Source organism: Pipistrellus kuhlii, unplaced genomic scaffold, assembly GCF_014108245.1.
Source record: "Pipistrellus kuhlii isolate mPipKuh1 unplaced genomic scaffold, mPipKuh1.p scaffold_m20_p_2, whole genome shotgun sequence".
In the NCBI taxonomy this organism is placed as follows: domain Eukaryota; kingdom Metazoa; phylum Chordata; class Mammalia; order Chiroptera; family Vespertilionidae; genus Pipistrellus; species Pipistrellus kuhlii.
This window is the reverse complement of record NW_023425515.1, coordinates 182,370,938-182,389,170: the sequence shown is the minus strand read 5'-3', so window position 1 is coordinate 182,389,170 and position 18,233 is coordinate 182,370,938. Positions and strand designations below refer to the sequence as shown.

At 43.7% G+C, this 18,233-nt stretch overlaps 1 long non-coding RNA gene and 1 pseudogene across 1 annotated transcript; both read left to right on the top strand.

Annotated features, from left to right (window-relative positions):
- Positions 1-2,200: 2,200 nt before the first annotated feature.
- On the top strand, positions 2,201-2,923 carry LOC118724674 (annotated as a pseudogene).
- Positions 2,924-3,162: 239 nt separating this feature from the next.
- Positions 3,163-15,824, top strand: LOC118724675. Its single transcript, XR_004989673.1, has 4 exons — positions 3,163-3,300; positions 4,701-4,713; positions 6,356-6,361; positions 15,812-15,824. It is a non-coding gene; the product is annotated as an uncharacterized LOC118724675 (long non-coding RNA).
- The last annotated feature ends 2,409 nt before the right edge of the window (positions 15,825-18,233 follow it).

Here is an 18,233-nt window from a genome sequence, read left to right as displayed (position 1 = left end):
GGCTCCACCCTGAAACCCCGTCCCATCTGTAACTGCGAAATGCGACAACAAAATAGATCACAAACGAAAGAAATGGAGGACAAAAAGCGTCTGGATATAGAGTTCAAATCTACGCTTATAAGTTTTTTCAAGAATTTCTTAGAAAAGATGGATAAGGGCTACGAGGATATGAAAAGAGATCAACTAGAATTAATAAGGAGTCAACAAGAAATGATAAGGGATCAACAAGAAATAAAGAATACATTGTCTGAAATAAAAAATATTTTACTGAGTCCTAAAAACAGAAGGGAAGATCGCAAGAATCAAGTCAAAGATTTGGAACATAAAGAGCCAGAAGACACTCCTCCACAGAAGCTAGAAGGCAAGAGAATCCAGAAAATTGAAGATAATGTAAGAAACCTCTGGGACAACTTCAAGCGAACCAACATCAGAATTATGGGGGTCCCAGAAGATGAGAGAGAGCAAGATATGGAAAACATACTGAAAGAAATAGTGACAGAAAACTTCCCCTACCTGGTGAAAGAATTAGACTTACAAGTCCAGGAAGCGCACAGAACTCCAAACAAAAGGAATCCAAAGAGGACCACACCGAGACACATCATTATTAAAATTCCAAGAGCAAAAGACAAAGAGAGAATATTAAAAGAAGCAAGAGCAAAGAAGGTAGTAACCTACAAAGGAGCACCTATACGATTGTCAGCTGACTTCTCAACAGAAACCATGCAGGCCAGAAGGGAATGGCAAGAAATATTCAAGGTGATGAATAGCAAGAACCTACAGCCAAAAATAATCTACCCAGCAAAGCTATCACTCAGAATCGAAGGCCAGATAAAGAGCTTCACTAATAAAAAAAAGCTAAAGGAGTTCATCACCACCAAACCAGAATTATATGAATTGCTGAAGGGGGTTCTTTCAGAAGAGAAAGTAAACAAAGATAAAAATTATGAACAACAAATACATAACTATCAACAAGTGAATCTAAAAACCAAGGAAATTAAAAAAATCTGATGAACAATATTAACTGTTGAATATAATAGAATCAGAGGTATGGAAGGGGAGTGAACTGACGATTCTTGGGGAAAAGGGGAGAGGGGGGCGTGGGAAGAGACTGAACATAAACTGTGCACCTATGGATGAGGACAATGGGGAGAGGGGAAAGGGCAGAGGGTGGGATGGGAACCTGGTGGAGGAGAGCAATGGTGGGTGGGGGGAAAGGAACATTTGTAATAATATGAACAATAAAAACTTATTAAAAAAATAAATAAATAAAAAAAATAAAAATATAAAAAGCAAAAAAAAAAAAAAAAAAAAGAAAAAAAAAAAAAGGTTTATAAACAAGAACACTATAAGATGAAGGCAGTATGGCCAACTAACTTCAATTTAGTCTCTGAGATATAAAATATTTAGATGGGCTTGTGATTGGGCTAAAAGAGGGTTTAACATCACCCAGAGATAAATATATAGATGGATTTTATATTTCACTTTTTTTTCTGGTGGGGGAGGGGAGTGAGTCATAGTGGGAAAGATTACTGCACGTTCTTAGGGAGGAAAGCATGAAGTTGTTATAATGAAGTTAAATATAGTTAGAAGAATGAGAATGGATGCTGAGTAGCCAAAGAGGTAGACTGTCCTAGTCATGTGTCTATTGATATCAGCCCGTATCTGCCCTTAAGTGCTAGGCTAAGGCTCAAATTATATTTTTCGTGCTCCTGTACTAGCTGGTTTCTGCATAGGTTTTGTCAAGGAAAGACAGAAGATGGAGAGAGTAAATTCCCTTCCTGCCTCTGAATTTTGAGGGCATCTTCTGCAGCAGTGACAGAAGCCAGCAGCGACGACAGCATTGGTGGTGGTGACAGCATTGGCTCTAGGGACAATGACAACAATGGATAGAAACAGTGACTTCAGCGAAGGAAGCAATGACCCGCAAAGTGCAGGCTCCTGGGTTCCTGCTCCAACGGCCAACAGGAGGCTTAGGGACTCCGTGCCTCTGAGCTTTGGGGAACATTTTTGCTCCTTTAGCCCAGGGTGGGATGGTTTCCTGAAGTTCATCATCTCTGAGTAGTCAGCCTCCCCCTCCTTTGCTCCTCCCATTGAGCAACATCCCGTGACAGGGAAACGACTCAGGACCTGTGCTTCTAATACTCCGGTAGCCAGTTTCTTTATTAATTTGTTCTATTTGAAATAACTAGACTGGGGAGGGCCTGCTCCTTCAGGATCTCAGTCGCAACCTCTCGGCCAACTCCTCCGCTCTCTTCTCTGGGAATTCCTTTATCGTGTTCGCCATCCCCACCTGGTTACACTGGCGAATGTGGCGTCTGGATCTTATCCAGTCTGCTGTTCTGAAGAGCGTGATGACCCTTGTAAGCACTTACTGGGTAGCCTTTGCCTACAAAAGTGTGAAATTTGTTCTCAAGCACAGAGTAGCCCAGAAGAGGGAGATGCTGTCTCCAAAGAAGTGACTCGGGAACTTTCTGAAGCTGATCATAGAAAGGTGTCTGGGAAGGAAAAAGATGAAAGAATCTTATGGAAGAAGAAGGAAGTTGCTGAGTATGAAGCTACATTTTCCATCTTCTATAACAACACCCTATTCCTGGTCTTGGTCATTGTTGCATCCTTCTTCATATTGAAGAACTACAAGCCCACAGTGAACTGTATTCTGTCCTAAGTGCTTCATCAGGTCTCATCGCCCTCCTGTCCACTGGCTCCAAATAGACCGTGTCAGCTTCACCGCTGGTTTTGTATCTAGGGGTGGTCTGAGATGTATGGAAAAGAAGCCAGGTGGTTGGGATGGGAGACATATAAGACGTTTTTATAATCTGGAGGTTGAGGGTTTGAAAGACCCAACAAAATATAATTCAATATTTGTTTCTTGGCTCTTTTTTTTGACAGACTTTTGAAATTACATGAATTGAAAGGGAAACTTATAGCACCAAGGCATTTATTAAAAGGCAAATGTGGCCAAAACCAGTTTGGCTCAGTGGATAGAGCGTCGGCCTGCAGACTGAAAAGTCCTGGGTTCGATTCCGGTCAAGGGCATGTACCTGGGTTGTGGGCACATCCCCAGTGGAAAGTGTGCAGGAAGCAGCTGATCGATGATTCTCTCTCATTGATGTTTCTAGCTCTCTATTTCTCTCCTTTCCTTTCTGTAAAAAAATCAATAAAATATATTAAAAAAAAAAAAGGCAAATGTGTCTGGCAATGTGCTATAACCACAAGAGGAGAAAATAACTTGTTTCCTTGCTCTGCCAGAGGTCACAGTACCCTGGACTGAACTGTTAGCATTTGTTGTAGTAGCAAGAAGTAAATAGCTGGTTTGTGTGTTCCAAGCAGACTATTAAAGCCTTTTTTTAATTTTTTAATTTTTTTATTTTTATAAATCATAAATATCAGAATGAATCCTCTTTCCTCCCCGTCCTCCTGTGGGGTGGGGTGAGGTGGGGGATGGGATTGAACTGCATGTCTACAAGTCTCTGAATTTGTGATTTCAAAGTTAAAAACATTGTTTCTCAAAAAAAAAAAAGAAAGAAGAAGAAATACGTAGACTGGTTTTCTTTTCCTTGATTATATCCTGATTAATATAATACCTAGGCCTGACCATCTTGGCTCAGTGATTGAGTATTGACCTATGAACCAGGAGGTCAGGGCACATGCCCTGATTGTGGGCTGGATACCCAGTGTGGGGTGTGCAGGAGGCAGCTGATCAATGATTCTTTATTATCAATGATGTTTCTATCTCTCTCCTTCTCCCTTCTAGAAATCAATCTAAAGTATATTTTAAAAAATATAGTACCTACTATACTTTCCTCACTTGGCTTCTAGAAAGGACAACATTGAACATTCCTCTCACCCTACTGGACATTCCTTCTCAGTCTCCCTTGTTGGTCGGTTCCCCCTCTTCAACATAACTCTTAAAATTGGGGTGCCCCAGTGTAAGGGGCAGAAATAGAATATTGGGGACTAGCTATTAGTTATAAGAAATATTAATCAGCCGAAACTGGTTTGGCTCAGTGGATAGAGCATTGGTCTGCAGACTGAGAGGTCTCAGTTTGATTCTGGTCAAGGGCATGTACATTGGTTGCAGGCACACCCCCACTGGTGGGGAGTGTGCAAGAGGCAGCTGGTCGATGTTTCTCTCTCAGCAATGTTTCTAGCTCTCTATCCCTCTCCCCTCCTCTCTGTAAAAAATCAATAAAATGTATCTTAAAAAATAGAACTATTAATCAAACTTTGTTAACAATGATTGTGTTGTTCTGATTAAAGAAAGCACACTCTATCCTGGCTGGGAGTTGTATGGCCCTGCCCCCAGGACCTGGGAGTCAACCTTGGAATGTAGTCCATTCTCATCTGAGAACAGCCTATTATCATGGAAAGATAATACTTACGATGATGTGCGCTGACCAACATGGGGCCACACGGAACGAAGGAAGGCCCTGGCCAGCAGCCAGAAGACCCGATCAGCCCTGATCACTGGCCAGGCCTAGGGACCCTACCCCTGCACAAAATTCATGCACCAGGCCCCTAGTTATTGGAATAAATGCTCATATGTGATTCAACCCTGTCTCTGCCTAATTGGCTCGAGTAGTGTCAGGCAAATGGGACTTTTGGTTTTCTGGTTTCACCAGGGCATGAGAACTTGGCTTGCAAACAGTTAACTTTCCAGTAATGTAAAGATCGAATCTGCTGAAACCGGTTTGGCTCAGCGGTAGAGTGTCGGTCTGCGGACTGAAAGGTCCCAGGTTAGATTCCAGTCAAGGGCATGTACATTGGTTGTGGGCACATCCCCGGTAGGGGGTGTGTAGGAGGCAGCTGGCCGAAGTTTCTCTCTCATTGACGTTTCTAGCTCTCTATCTCTCTCCCTCCCTCTCTGTAAAAAAAAATCAATAAAATATATTTTTTAAAAATCAAATCTTATCTGTAATACAGCTCTATCATCCAGGAACACAGGAATTAATTTCACTTTACAGATGGCAAATTTGAAGATTTCTTGCTCTAGGAACCATTTAATTGACGACCTCTTAATTTCACATGGTTCTACCTCTGAAACTGTGACTTAATCTCAGATTGATACAGCTAAAGAGTAGTCTAAGAGATTTGCTCACTGCTGGAATATTCCCCATAAAAACCCTACAATCCAGGTTCTCATCACCTTCTTCACAGGCTCAGAAATTACTTTTTTATCAAGCCCACCCTGAAAATTAAACAAATTCAACAACATAAAAGTGTTCCAATAAAGTGCTTATATTTTTCAGATATGAATAATATAAAATGTAAAACCACCATTTTAAACAATGAGTTACTGATGATGGACATTTGTAGTTTTAAGATAACTAAAGTATCTCAACAATACTGAGGGTTCCAACCCATGAACATGGGGTATCTCTTCATTTAATTAGGTGAGAGCATCCTGTTAGCTCTTTGACCTCAACTCCAGGGACCTTCACCTCTGCTCCACCTAAGGTACCCACTGCCATGGCCACCCCCTGGACATTGCATCACTTAGGACTCCCTCATTTCTTAAATCTTGAATTCAGACATCCCCCAGTGACCACACCTTCCCAACCTTCCACCTTTTCCCACCCAGTTGCTCCCACTACAACAATTTTTCAAATTTATTAGATTTGCCAGCCCCATGGCCCCTCTGCGGTCTCCTTTTCTTTTCACTTTCTCTATTCTAATTCCTTTCCTACCCGGTAGAGATGGAATGTCTTCAACACCTTTTGGCCAAACACCTCTCTTTTGCTCTATTGTCTCTATGCAGTGGCATTTAGTCAAACCATTTCCTGTTCTACATTGGGACAGAGTCATGCCAATCAAAACTAGAGGAAATGGAGGAAAAAATTTAGAAGGTTGCTATGTACTGTCGATTTCTTGCCCCTTTTAGCAAAGTCCTCCAAAAGAAGGTTAGGCCTTGTGAAAGGGTTTTCCATAAGAATTATCTAAGGAAGCAAGTCTACCAGCAAAGAGGGTATTAAGGGAGTTTCCTTTCCAACTCCAGCCTCCCCACACCTAGATACTGGATTGTCTCAAGAGTAAGACCTTTTGCTGAAACTGGTTTGGCTCAGTGGATAGAGCGTCAGCCTGCAGACTGAAGAGTTGAGAGTTCAATTCTGGTCAGGGGCACGTATCTTGGTTGCGGGCACGTCCCCAGTAGGGGGTGTGCAGGAGGCAGCTGATTGATGATTCTCTCTCATCGATGTTTCTAACTCTCTATCGCTCTCTCTTCCTCTCTGTAAAAAATCAATAAAATATATATTTTTTAAAAAGATTAAGACCTTTAAATTAAGTGAGAAGAGGATTAGCAGAATACAGGGGTTAAAAAGCATGTCTTCAGGCTTAAAAGGATCTGAGGCAAAAGTTTAGGGTCTCCGACTGGGCCGGGGAATTAAATTGATAAGAGAGATCAACAGGAGAAAAACATACAGATGTTTGCAGGACATGGAAGTCCCATACAAAAATGAAGACCCAAACAGGAGATAGGCCCAAGTGTATGTACAGTGATGCCTTGCATAAAGAACGCCTCGCACAGCGAAACGCTGCACACAACGAACTTCATTTCATGATTCATACAACGAACTTCGTTTCACACAACGAAGTCGCCCGAGCTTCCACGACTGCTTTGCCCGAGCTTCCACGACTGCTTCGCCCGAGCTTCCACGATCGCTGCTGATGTATTGCATCCTTCCGCGCAGGCACTGCAGGCAGTCGTTAGTCACTGCGCTTAACTTAAGCACGTATCGCGGCAATCGTTCTTCATTACGAATTAAATCACGCACGTATCACGGCAGTCGTCCTTTTAAGTTAAACTCAATATTTTTTTTTATATCATGGCTTCTAAAAAAAGCAGGAAGGTGATTTCTGTTGAAATGAAACAGGAAATAATTAGAAGGAGTGAATGTGGGGTAAAACAGTGTGACCTCGTCAAAGAGTTTGGCCTCAGCAAGACCACCATTTTCACCATTTTGACAAATAAGGATGCAATCAAATCAGCCAAAGTAGCCAAAGGAGTATCAAAACTATTTCATGAAAAACATAGGTCTTCAATCCACGAGGAAATGGAGAGGCTATTAGCGATTTGGATTAAGGACAGGCAGGTGAAAGGTGACGTAACAACCCAAGATATTATCTGTCACAAAGCCAAGAGAATTTATGACGATCTAAAGAAAAACGTCCCTGGAAGTAGCAGCAATCAAGATAATGAAGAAGAATTCAAAGCCAGCAGGGGGTGGTTTTTTAGATTTAAGAAAAGGTGTGGAATCCACAGCGTTACTATGCATGGTGAGGCTGGCAGTGCTGACAAGAAAGAAGCAGAAAAGTTCTCTATTAACTTTCAAAAATGTATTAAGGATGAAGGATACTGCCCACAACAAGTGTTCAATGCCGATGAAACGGGTCTTTTCTGGAAAAGAATGCCGAGCAGAACCTTCATTACAAAAGAGGAGAAGAAATTTCCAGGACACAAAGCCATGAAGGACAGACTTACCCTTATGTTTTTGTCTAATGCCAGCGGAGACCTCAAGATCAAACCTCTATTGGTTTATCACTCTGAAAATCCAAGAATTTTCAAGAAAAATAACGTTATTAAGTCCAAACTGCCCGTCCATTGGAAGTCCAATCAAAAAGCCTGGGTGACCCAAGTTATCTTCAACGAATGGATTCTGGAAACCTTTGCTCCTGCCGTGAAGAAATTCTTGCTGGAAAAAGAACTGCCGCTCAAAGCCCTTCTGATACTTGACAATGCCCCTTCTCACCCAAAAGACCTAGAGGAAATATTGCAGGAAAATTATCCTTTTATCAAGGTGCAGTATTTGCCACCAAACACCACATCCATTCTTCAGCCAATGGATCAGCAAGTTATTGCGAACTTTAAAAAACTCTACACTAGAGCCCTCTTTAATAAGGTGTTTGAAGAATGCGAGTTTGGTGGAGACAATATGACTGTCCGAAAGTTTTGGAAGGAGAAATTTGATGTCCTTATGGCAATACGACTTATACAGAAGGCCTGGGAAGAAGTGTCACAAAGGACCCTCATTTCTGCTTGGAAGATGCTTGTGCCTTCGTGGACCCAGGAAGAAGCAGTAGTTGATGACACAGAAGTGGTGAAGGACATCATCACAGTGGCCCAAAGGTTGGAATTAGAGGTAGAGGAAGAGGATGTAGAGAAGCTTATTGAGGAACACGAAGAAGAGCTGACAACTGAAGAGCTCCAAGCACTTCTGGTCCAGCAACAGGACAATGCTCAAAGGGAAGCGTCATCTGATAACGAGGAGCAACAATCAAACAATCAACCAATCCCAACTGCTGACATCAAGAACATCCTGGTCAAATGGAAAGCAGTTCAGGAGTTTACCAATGCCCACTATCCGGATTCAGCTGAAGCAAACAGGATCAACGATCTTTACTCCGATACTCTTGTCCGTTATTTCCGGCAGATGTTGGAGAAAAGAGAAAAACAAACGACTTTGGACAGGTTTTTCATGAGACCATCGGCCAAAAAGCAGAAAATGGATGAAGATGTGCAAGATTCGGTAGACTCTACTTAGTCTGTCTTAAAATTAAAAAAATGTGTTTGTTTTTTTTTTAAATTATGTTTTTAGATGTATCTAAATAAAAATAATAACAAAAAATTTATCTTTTTTTTATGTCATCTTAGCATATTTTATGCTACAGAACGAATTATTTTTTTTAACATGTATTGTTATGGGAAAGCGCATTTCACATAACGAACTTTTCGCATAACAAACTTGCTCCTGGAACGAATTAAGTTCGTTGTGTGAGGCACCACTGCTATCTGGATTGAACAATGACAGGCAATTGTGGAAAAGTAAAATACATGGGGAGACTAACGGAAGATGAGCTATTTTAACAAGGTCTCTTTGTATGAGTTTCTCTTTGCCTTGACTCCCTGTCCTCCTCTGTCCCCACCATCTCTGGTGATAAGAAATGGGAGGGTGTCATTCACATGGGAATTTTATCTCTTACTTTCAGAAGGAAAAGGGGGAGGAAGATCAGAATGTCCTTTTTCTTTTAAAAACCTTATTTTTAATTGATTTCAGAGAGGGAGGAATTGGAAGAGAGGGGAAACATCAAGGAAAGAGAATCATTGATCCGCTGCCTCCTGCACACAACCTATTGGGGATCAAGCCTGAAACCGAGGCATGTGCCCTTGACTGGAATTGAACCCCAGACCTTTCAATCCACAGGCTGATGTTCTAACCACTGAGCCAAATTGACAAGATCCAGAATGTCTTCTGTTAGAAATAAGGTGAGCCTCCCAAGTCAGGGGTTCTGGTAGAAAACAAAACATACTTGGGAGCCAGGCAGCAAGGCAAACATCTTTACTGCTATGTAGAAGGGTGCACACACATGGTCTGGAAGCACATGTACACCGAGCAGGTGGGCTGCTCGGCGTTATAACCCCTTGTGCACATGACCTGTCCCTTGCTCTTGATTGGTGCTCAGGCTCACAGTATTTTGAGATTGACTAATTGAAAGGGAGGGGTTGACCTTTGCTCTTTCAAGATGGCGGCCCCCAGGAGAGCTGCAAGCCATTTGGCCAACATGGTGGCTGCCAAGTCACACAGTCCAAAATGGCGGCTGTCTATCTGTTATTTGACAGAAAAGATGATTTGTTTATTCTCATACTTCTTATACCTTCTGTTCTTCAAGTGTCTATAACTCAAAATAATCCTTATGCCTTTGGACGAAAGGGGCCACATGCTGACCTGACAAGCTCAGGGAAGGCCTGCATGGTGGCCTTGCAAACTCAGAGACCTAAAGTCACCACAAAGGATGGTCTGAAATTAACCTTTCACTAAAAGCAGTTATGGTGGGTAGTGCATCTTAGGCCGGTATCTTCCCAAACAAGGTCAATCTTTGCCTTAACTAAGCCTATCTGTCTTTTTGCAATTATAATAACAGACCCTTGAAATGTCTGGGTAACTTGTAACTTTTTCTGGACCCCTTGGGGCACAACCTAAAGTGGCTGGGCATCAGGACAGATACAACAAACTCCTTCATTGTTATGTTCATTGTTCCTGCACTCACCTAAGTATGTGTCTATCATTTTACTTTTTATCCAATCCCAGGGCTTTCCCTGCTTCGCTTTCTCCCTCCTCTCTAGTCTATCACCAATGGATTTCATAAGCCACCTGCATCCCTTTCCTTTGATTGCGATGTATAAATACAGATCTAACCCACATTCTCCAGAGTATTATCTTAATCCATTGAGGTTCTGCTTCCTGGTATATGTTGACAGTTTGGCTCAAATAAACTCACAAAAATTCTTTACAGGTTTCAATATTCTTTTACGTTAACATACATGCGAAAGTGGCACATTTTGTCACTGGCTGTATCTGGACAAGGTCTTTAGGTGAGGGTTACTCATGGTACTAAAGGCAGCCAAGATCTTGAACTGGGTTGTCAAAAAATCCCCAGGGCTGCTCAGTCCAGTCCAAAGCCAGTTGAAATACATCTGTTATGCCCAGACTTCATGATCCCCAAGGACCACCAGGGAGCCGAGTCCGATGCAATAAACAAAAGAGCCTTCTCCATGCTAGCATGGCCCCTCCCATCCATGCCAGCAGCATGGCGGAAGAGAGAGCGAACTTCTCCCAGTCTAGGGGTTTTACTGCGGTCGGTGGTGATGTCACTGCCTCGGCTAACCCTGATTGGTTGGGTGAGGGCTAGGGATAACTCCGCCCTGTGGGGCGGAGTCGGGAGCTCATCCTCGCCCCACCCTGCCCTCTCACATCCAAAATAGAACTCATCACCTTTGTGGATGAAAAGAGGCAGCATACTATCCCTAACAAGCTCAGAGACCTAAAGTAACCACATAGGCTGGTCTGAAGTGAAAACTTTTTAACTAAAAGCAGTTTATGGTGGGTAGGCATGTCTAGGCTGGCTAGAATCTTCCCTGGCAAAGGTCAACTTTCACTTTAATGGAGCCTATTGTCTTTTTGCATCTACACAATATACCTTTGGAATGTCAGGGTAACTTCCCTTTTTCCAGACCCTCAGGGCACAACCGATGCACCTGGGTGGAGACCGAATCCTCTCATTGTTATTATGATGTTAATTGTTGACTGTTAACGATCCTGTACTCACCTCTGTAAAAGAAGCCTGTGTCTTTCATTTTCCTTTTTACCCAATCCCAGGGGCTTCCCTGCTTTGCTTTCTCCCACTTCCCTAATCTACCACCAGTGGATTTCATGTAACCCACTTTCATCTTCTTTTAGATTGTACTGTATAAAATAAGATGTCAAACTGCCATTCTCTGGAGCATTTTCTAAGTCTGTTGAGATTTTGCTTCCCTGCAATTGTCATTAGTTTGGCTTAAATAAACTCACAAAAATTCTCTATAGGTTTGAATGTTTCTTATGTTGACATGAATTAAGTAAGATACAATCATGCTAGCGTAGCGAGGTGGTGGAGTGTCCTTAATCCACTATGTGAGAAGAAACAAGTCATCTTTTCTGTCAAAGAACAGAAATTTTGTACTGCGTGACTTGGCGTCTGCCATATTGGCCACATGGCTTGCAGCTCTCCTGGGGGCTGCCATCTTGGAACAACAAAGGCCAACCCCTCCCTTTGAATTAGCCAATCTCGAAAGACAATCAAGAGCCAGGAACAGGTCACGTGCATAAGGGGTTATAAAACTGAGCAGCCCACCTGCTCAGTGTGCATGTGCTTCCAGACCATGTGTGCATACACTTCTACGTAGAAGTAAAGATATTTGCCTTGCTGTCTGACTTCCAAGTATGTTTTGTCTTCTACCAGGAGCAATTTGGGAAATCTCCTTATTTCTAACAACTACGACTGTGATGTGAAGAGAGACACACAGGGAGAACACCATGTGATGACAAGGCAGAAATGGGAATAACGGCAGCTACAAGCCAAGGAACACCAAGCATTGATGGGCACTACCAGGGAAGCTAGGAAGAAGGACAGAAGATTCTACCCGGAGTCTCAGAGGCAGCATGGTCCCACTGCACCTTGAGTTTGGACTTCTAGTCTTCAGAACTGTGAGGGAATACACATGTTATTTAAGCCACCAGGTGTGCAGGACTTTGCTATGGCAGCCCCAGGACCCAATACAGCTCCATGCCTTAGTCCACCCATGCTCTACCCCAGGCCAGCAGACTTGGTTTGCTGCAAGAGCCTCTGAACTGCTTTCCCACTTTCAGTGTTGCTTCTTTGATATTTGTTCTACATATGAGTCCTGAATGAGCTTTCTAAAGCTTAAATTATTCCCCTGTTTACAATCCCCAGTTCTCTAAAGATAAATTCTGAACTTCCTTTCCTGATACACAAGGCCCTTCCTATGGGCCTGTCCAGCATCGACTTGTGCATGTTTTTCAGCTGCTCTCCACGTCTGCAGTTCCTCCATGTTCCTAACATCTTTGAACTCTGGGCTTTAATCCTCATTAGATGTCTCTATTCCCAACTCTGCCAACATTGATGGTGCTTTCTTAAGAGCACGTACATGGATCTTATCCCATCAGAACATAGATACCATTTCTTTACGATGCATGCCAGCCTAGCTGTCTGCCTCCCTCATCTGTAAGCTCCCCAGGCAGGGGCAGTGTCTTCTTCAGCATGACAGCATCAGTGACCAGCAGTGACTGCTCCATTTTAGGTGCTCATTCTATTGGATAGAAGTGGACAGGGGACTGACTGCTTTTATTCTCATGCCTCTTGGGTTTTAGATTTTCAATTTGGAAAGATTTTTAACCACCAAACACAATTTATTTAGGTTAATTTATTTGGGCATATTATGGGGGTTATGCATGGTTTTCTTTTTATTTTATTGCTAGAGGCCCTGTACTGAAATTTGTGCATGGGTGCAGTCCCTAGGCCTGGCCGGCGATTAAAGCATGAGCTTCTGGCATGGAAGGGCCCTGAGCATCACCTGGGCCCCTGCTCGCACCCACCTTGGCCTGGTGCCACCCACTCACCTGCTCCACCATCCCACTGTGGTCCCACTCTCATCAGGGCCCATCGGGACTGGCAGCACCTCCACTGCCACCCACTGCCAGCACTGCATTGCCGACGCCCATCATGTTTTGTGCCACCCGCTGGTGGTCAGTGCGGGTCATAACAAGTGGTTGAACTTCAGTTGAGAGGACAATTTGCCTATTAGGCTTTTATTACATTGGATTATTTTGGTTTTCTTTTTCTTTTAATATTGAGAACTGCTTGAATAATTTCTAAGCTGCTTTCTTGTTGGGAAATAATGCAGGATTTAGTGATCCTGGTTTTTTAATCTAGTCAATCTCCCTACATTTAATTGCTAAGGAAACTGAGGCCCAGAGAAATGAAATGGCTTGCCTAAGACTTACTGTGAATTAGTAACAACACCAGGCTGAAACTCCAGTTTTCTTTTCTTTTTTTTAAAAAAATACATATATATATATTTTATTGATTTTGTACAGAGAGGAAGGGAGAGAGATAGAGAGTTAGAAACATCAATGAGAGAGAGTCATCGATCAGCTGCCTCTTGCACACCCCCTACTGGGGATATGCCCACAACCAAGGTACATGCCCTTGACCGGAATCGAACCCGGGACCCTTCAGTCCCCAAGCCGACACTCTATCCATTGAGCCAAACCGGTCTCGGCTGAAACTCCAGTTTTCTGACTTCCGTCCAGGGTTCCTTCTGCTCTTTCGCTATATATATATATATAGGTAAGCTAGTTGTTTGCTGGGCAATGTTTAACAACAGGCTCTCTAAGGGAGGGGGAGGTCTTGGTTTGTAGCATGTATTGGTTTCTGTGATATAAACACTTTTACCTTGGTGAATTTCAAGGTATCTATAGGAAGCCACTGAACCAAGTCATAAAGAGCTGGTTCAAGCAGACTCCAAAGTACTGTATTAAAGGTTCATAGTGCTGGGGAGTCCAGCCATTCGGAGAGTGGCTGTTGTCAGGACATGCTAAATTCCGGCTATAAAATGATGCAGAAGGCTCTAAGTAAAAATAACATCCCCAAGGAATGATCTGCTGAAAATCTGACCAGATGACCATGTGATTAGAAAGAGCCGCTCATTGTCAAGTGTTGGAATGAAAAGCCAGTGATAACTTCTGCAAAGGTGTTGACAAACCAGAAATACAAGTCCCAGAGGCAGGCCCACCTCCTCTCTGTTGCTTTTCTGCTTTATCTCAGGCAGAAATCATTCCTCCTTCCTTAATAGCTCCCATGCATTCATACTCAGCTCCTTTTTTGTTTGTTTGTTTTAATTTTTGTTTTGCTTACTAAGCAGTGTTTCCCAAAGTGTGGTACACGCATCCCCAGGGGTACGGGAAGAGTTTGGTGGGGGTACGCGTTGCACGGAGTTTGGTGGGGATATGCACTGCACCGTGCTTAGCTGTGCCTAATTCTACGTTCTCATGAGTATGAGGGGTACTCAGCGTTACGAAAATTATAGAAGGGGTACACATATGTCAAAAGTTTGGGAAACACTGGCTTAGAGAATATATCCAAACTTCCTAGCTTGGCAGAGAGGTCTTCTACCAAGTGAGTTTCCAAAGAAGGTGGGTGGAGACAGCGGAACACAAGCTTTAGGGCTGGATCAGCTCAGGGTCCAACTCCCGCCCTGCTAGTTAAGGCTGGTGTCCTGACATGTCGGCCTCAATTCCTTTGTTCTTAGATTCCTTCCTTGAAAGATTAACACAAGGATGAAACAACATAAGACACGTCAGGCGCCTAACGTGCCACCTGGCACACGTTAAGGATACAAGAAATGCCTGTTCTCCCCTTTTACATTAGGTTAAACATTTCCTGCCTCTTCAAATAGCCTTTTCACTTTTGAAGACCTTGTTTGCCAATGAATGAATGAGTTCATCTACTCAGCCTCTTGACAAATATTCAGACAGGAAAATGCCTCTGTGAACTGACTCTCTGATTCCGTTGTCTGTAATTTCCAGTGGTTTTGCAGAAGTAGGACATGGGTAAGTTCTTGGGCTCAGGGGTCAGGGAGGCAGGGTAAGAGCCCACGGAAGTTGTTCTTAACGTGGACCAAAGTGCTAGAGGGAGGCAATGGGGCCTGCTGATGATTAAGCCTCACAAATGGAAGCTATAACAGTGAGTGATGCCAGTGCCCGAGCTAAGGGCTGGACACTTAACCCACAGCCTTACACTCATACTTTTAATCCTCACATTAACCTTAAACTCATTCCTTTAATCCTCACATTAACCTTAAACTCATTCCTTTAATCCTCACGTTAACCTTATGGGAGTAACATCCTCCTCCTTTTGCTGATGAGAAAACAGATGTTCAGAGGAGTTCATGCTCTACCATGTTCCATGTACACATACTATGTGCTAGGCACTCTTCTAGGCATTGGAGATAGAACATGAACAAACAGATAAAAATCCCTGCCCTCGGGGCAGGGTGGGGGCGGCTGGGGGCAGGTAAGAGATCAACCAAAGGACTTGTATGCATGCCTATAAGCATGACCAATGGACACAGACACTGGTGGGGACATGTGCTGGGGGGTGGGAGTGGCCAGGGAGGGATGGATGGGGGAAAAAGGAGACATATGTAATACTTTAAACTAGGGGTGTCGAACTCAATCAGAGAAGGGGCCAAAATCTAAAATCCAGCCTAAATCTCGGGCCGAATGGTTTACTGAACAGTCATAAACTGTCATTGTGATGGAAACGCAGCGGAGTGCAGTGATGACAGTGCGGTGCGGGCCACATTGCAAGGCCTGGCGGGACGGATTTGGCCCGAGGGCCTTGTGTTTGACACATGTGCTTTAAACAATAAAAAAATAATAAAAAAATCACTGACCTCATGGAGCTGACATATGAGGAAAGAGTGCAGAAACACAGTGGAGTCACTAAGGGGAAACAGAGAATCAGAGTAGACTAAAACATAAGGAAAATGATTTAATTTCATTTAACTAGCTGGAAACCTAAACTTGTGAATTTTCTAGTTGCGTGTCAATGCCTGGAGATAAATAAATCCTGTAGGTAATCTTCTGAAAAAATGTGGGAAAGAATGTTCATGTATCTAAACCATTGGGCATCTGGAAGAGCTTAACCTCAGAGCACATCAGAAGTTAAGATTGCAGGACTGATTCTTCTAACAAAACAAAAAAAAAGTGCTTTTATACTATAAAAACCATTTTCTTCAGAACACTCTGGGTATCACCTGATAGTGTTTCCTGAGTTGCAAAGTCACTCATTTAAAACCCTTGAATAAAACTTTGTCAAGTAATTCTAGCAAAGCCTCTGATTCGTTAATGTTTGGTTGACACATTAACAAGGCAATAAACAAGATAAATAAATAACATATATTGTATGTCAGGTGGTGCTAAGTGCTATGGAGAAACGTAAAGAGGAGCAGGAGTTTGAGGTGGGGGTAGGCTGCATTTTGACTTCAGGTAACCCGGGAAGGCCTCATGGAGAAGGTGACCTCTGTGCAAAGATGTGAAGGGGGGGGGGGGGCAGGGCAGTGGGCCACGTGGTTAAGTAGTTCAGAAACTTGCCTGAGGCTACCAGGAAGTGTCCACTGCCAGGCGCTCTCATTGCATCAGGCCTCTTTTTCAAGAGGCAATGCTGCTGTCCTCCAAGCAGAGAGAGAGAGAGAGTGTGTGTGTGTGTGTGTGTGTGTGTGTGTGTGTGTGAGAGAGAGAGAGAGAGAGAGAGAGAGAGAGAGAGAGAGAGAGAGAGAAAGAGAGAGAGAGAGAGAGAGAGATCTCCCTGGGCTAATCCTGCCAGGACCCGAGCTTCCTGATACCTTCCAGGGGCTGAGGCCTCCCATTGTTGATTTTCATGAAAACTTGGCAGCCTCCTGGTTTCCCCTCCCTGAACTCTGTGCCACATTCCAATGGCTTTATTTGTGTGCTTTGGAGTCCCGCCAGGCCTGGGGCCGGGACAGATTGCCATGGTGATCTCCTACTCTTTCCAGATGGAAATCTCTCAAGGATGTTGCCCTTGGGCCTGAAATAGTTCAGGCCTGCTCTCAGCAGGCAGCGGGATAAAGTCTGGCGTGGTGAACTGAGCTAGGAAACCTACTCCCCCTCGCTGCTTTTGAACTTGTGCAAAGCGAACCCTGGGGAGAGGCTTCTGGGCAACACGCTCGATTTGGGGTTGGAGCTGGCCCTTCTGGGATACCTGCCCGGACGGCGCCTTCTTTTAGTTACAATCCAGTTGTTATCTTTAGGGCCCGTCTCTGAGAGACCAGCTGAAACAGAACAGTTCTAAAAAGCTCAACTTCACTGAGGTAAGATTTGCATACAAGGAAATGCACCAATTTGAAGTGTATGGTTCGAAAAACAAACAAAACAGAAATAGACTCAGATACAGAGAACAAAGTATAGCTGCCAGATGGAAGGGGGATGAGAGGCTGGGTGGAAAGGTGAAGAGCTTAGTAAGTACAAATTGGTAGTCACAAAATAGTCATGGAGATGCAAAGTACAGCACAGGGAATAAAGTCTCTCTTATATAATAAAGAGGTAATATGCAAATTAACCCTCATGCCCTCACAAGATGGCTGCCTACAACCAGGTGGAGGGAGAGTGAAGGGGAGGGTTAGTAGGGACAACCAAATGACTGAACAAGCAGGCTTCGTGGGGCTACCAGGCTGGTGGTAGGGGCAGCTGGGAGTGACCAGGTCGGCAGTGGGGGGCAGTTAGGGGCAACTAGGCTGCAGCTGGGAGTGACCAGGTCGCCAGTGGGGGGCAGTTAGGGGCAACTAGGCTGGCGGGGTGGGGCAGTTGGGAGCGACCAGCCCAGCAGGGAGGGGGAAGTTGAGGGTGACCTGGTCAGCACACAGAGGCAGTGAGGGGCGATTAGGCTGGCAGGGGCCAATAGGCTGGCAGGTGAGTGATTAAGAGCCAGTGGTCCAGGATTGTGAGAAGGATGGCCAACTGCCAGACATCCCCTGAGGGGTTCCAGGCTGGGCTGAGGGGGACCTCTTGTCTCCTCCCCCTCCCCCGTGCAGGAATTTCACGCACCAGGCCTCTATACTATAACCATGTATGGTGCCAGGTGGGTACCAGACTTATTGGGTGATCACTTAGTAAATTATATAAACCTCTAAAAAAAGAGAAAAAATATATAAATCTCTAATCATTATTCTGTACACCTGAACTAATATAAAATAACAATGAATGTCAATTGTTACTAAAAAAATTAAATAAAAAAGGAGAATCACTTCAGTTAGCACTAGATATTTACACAGACACACACTCACACACAGAATTAGTTCTCATTATTCACAGTGGTTA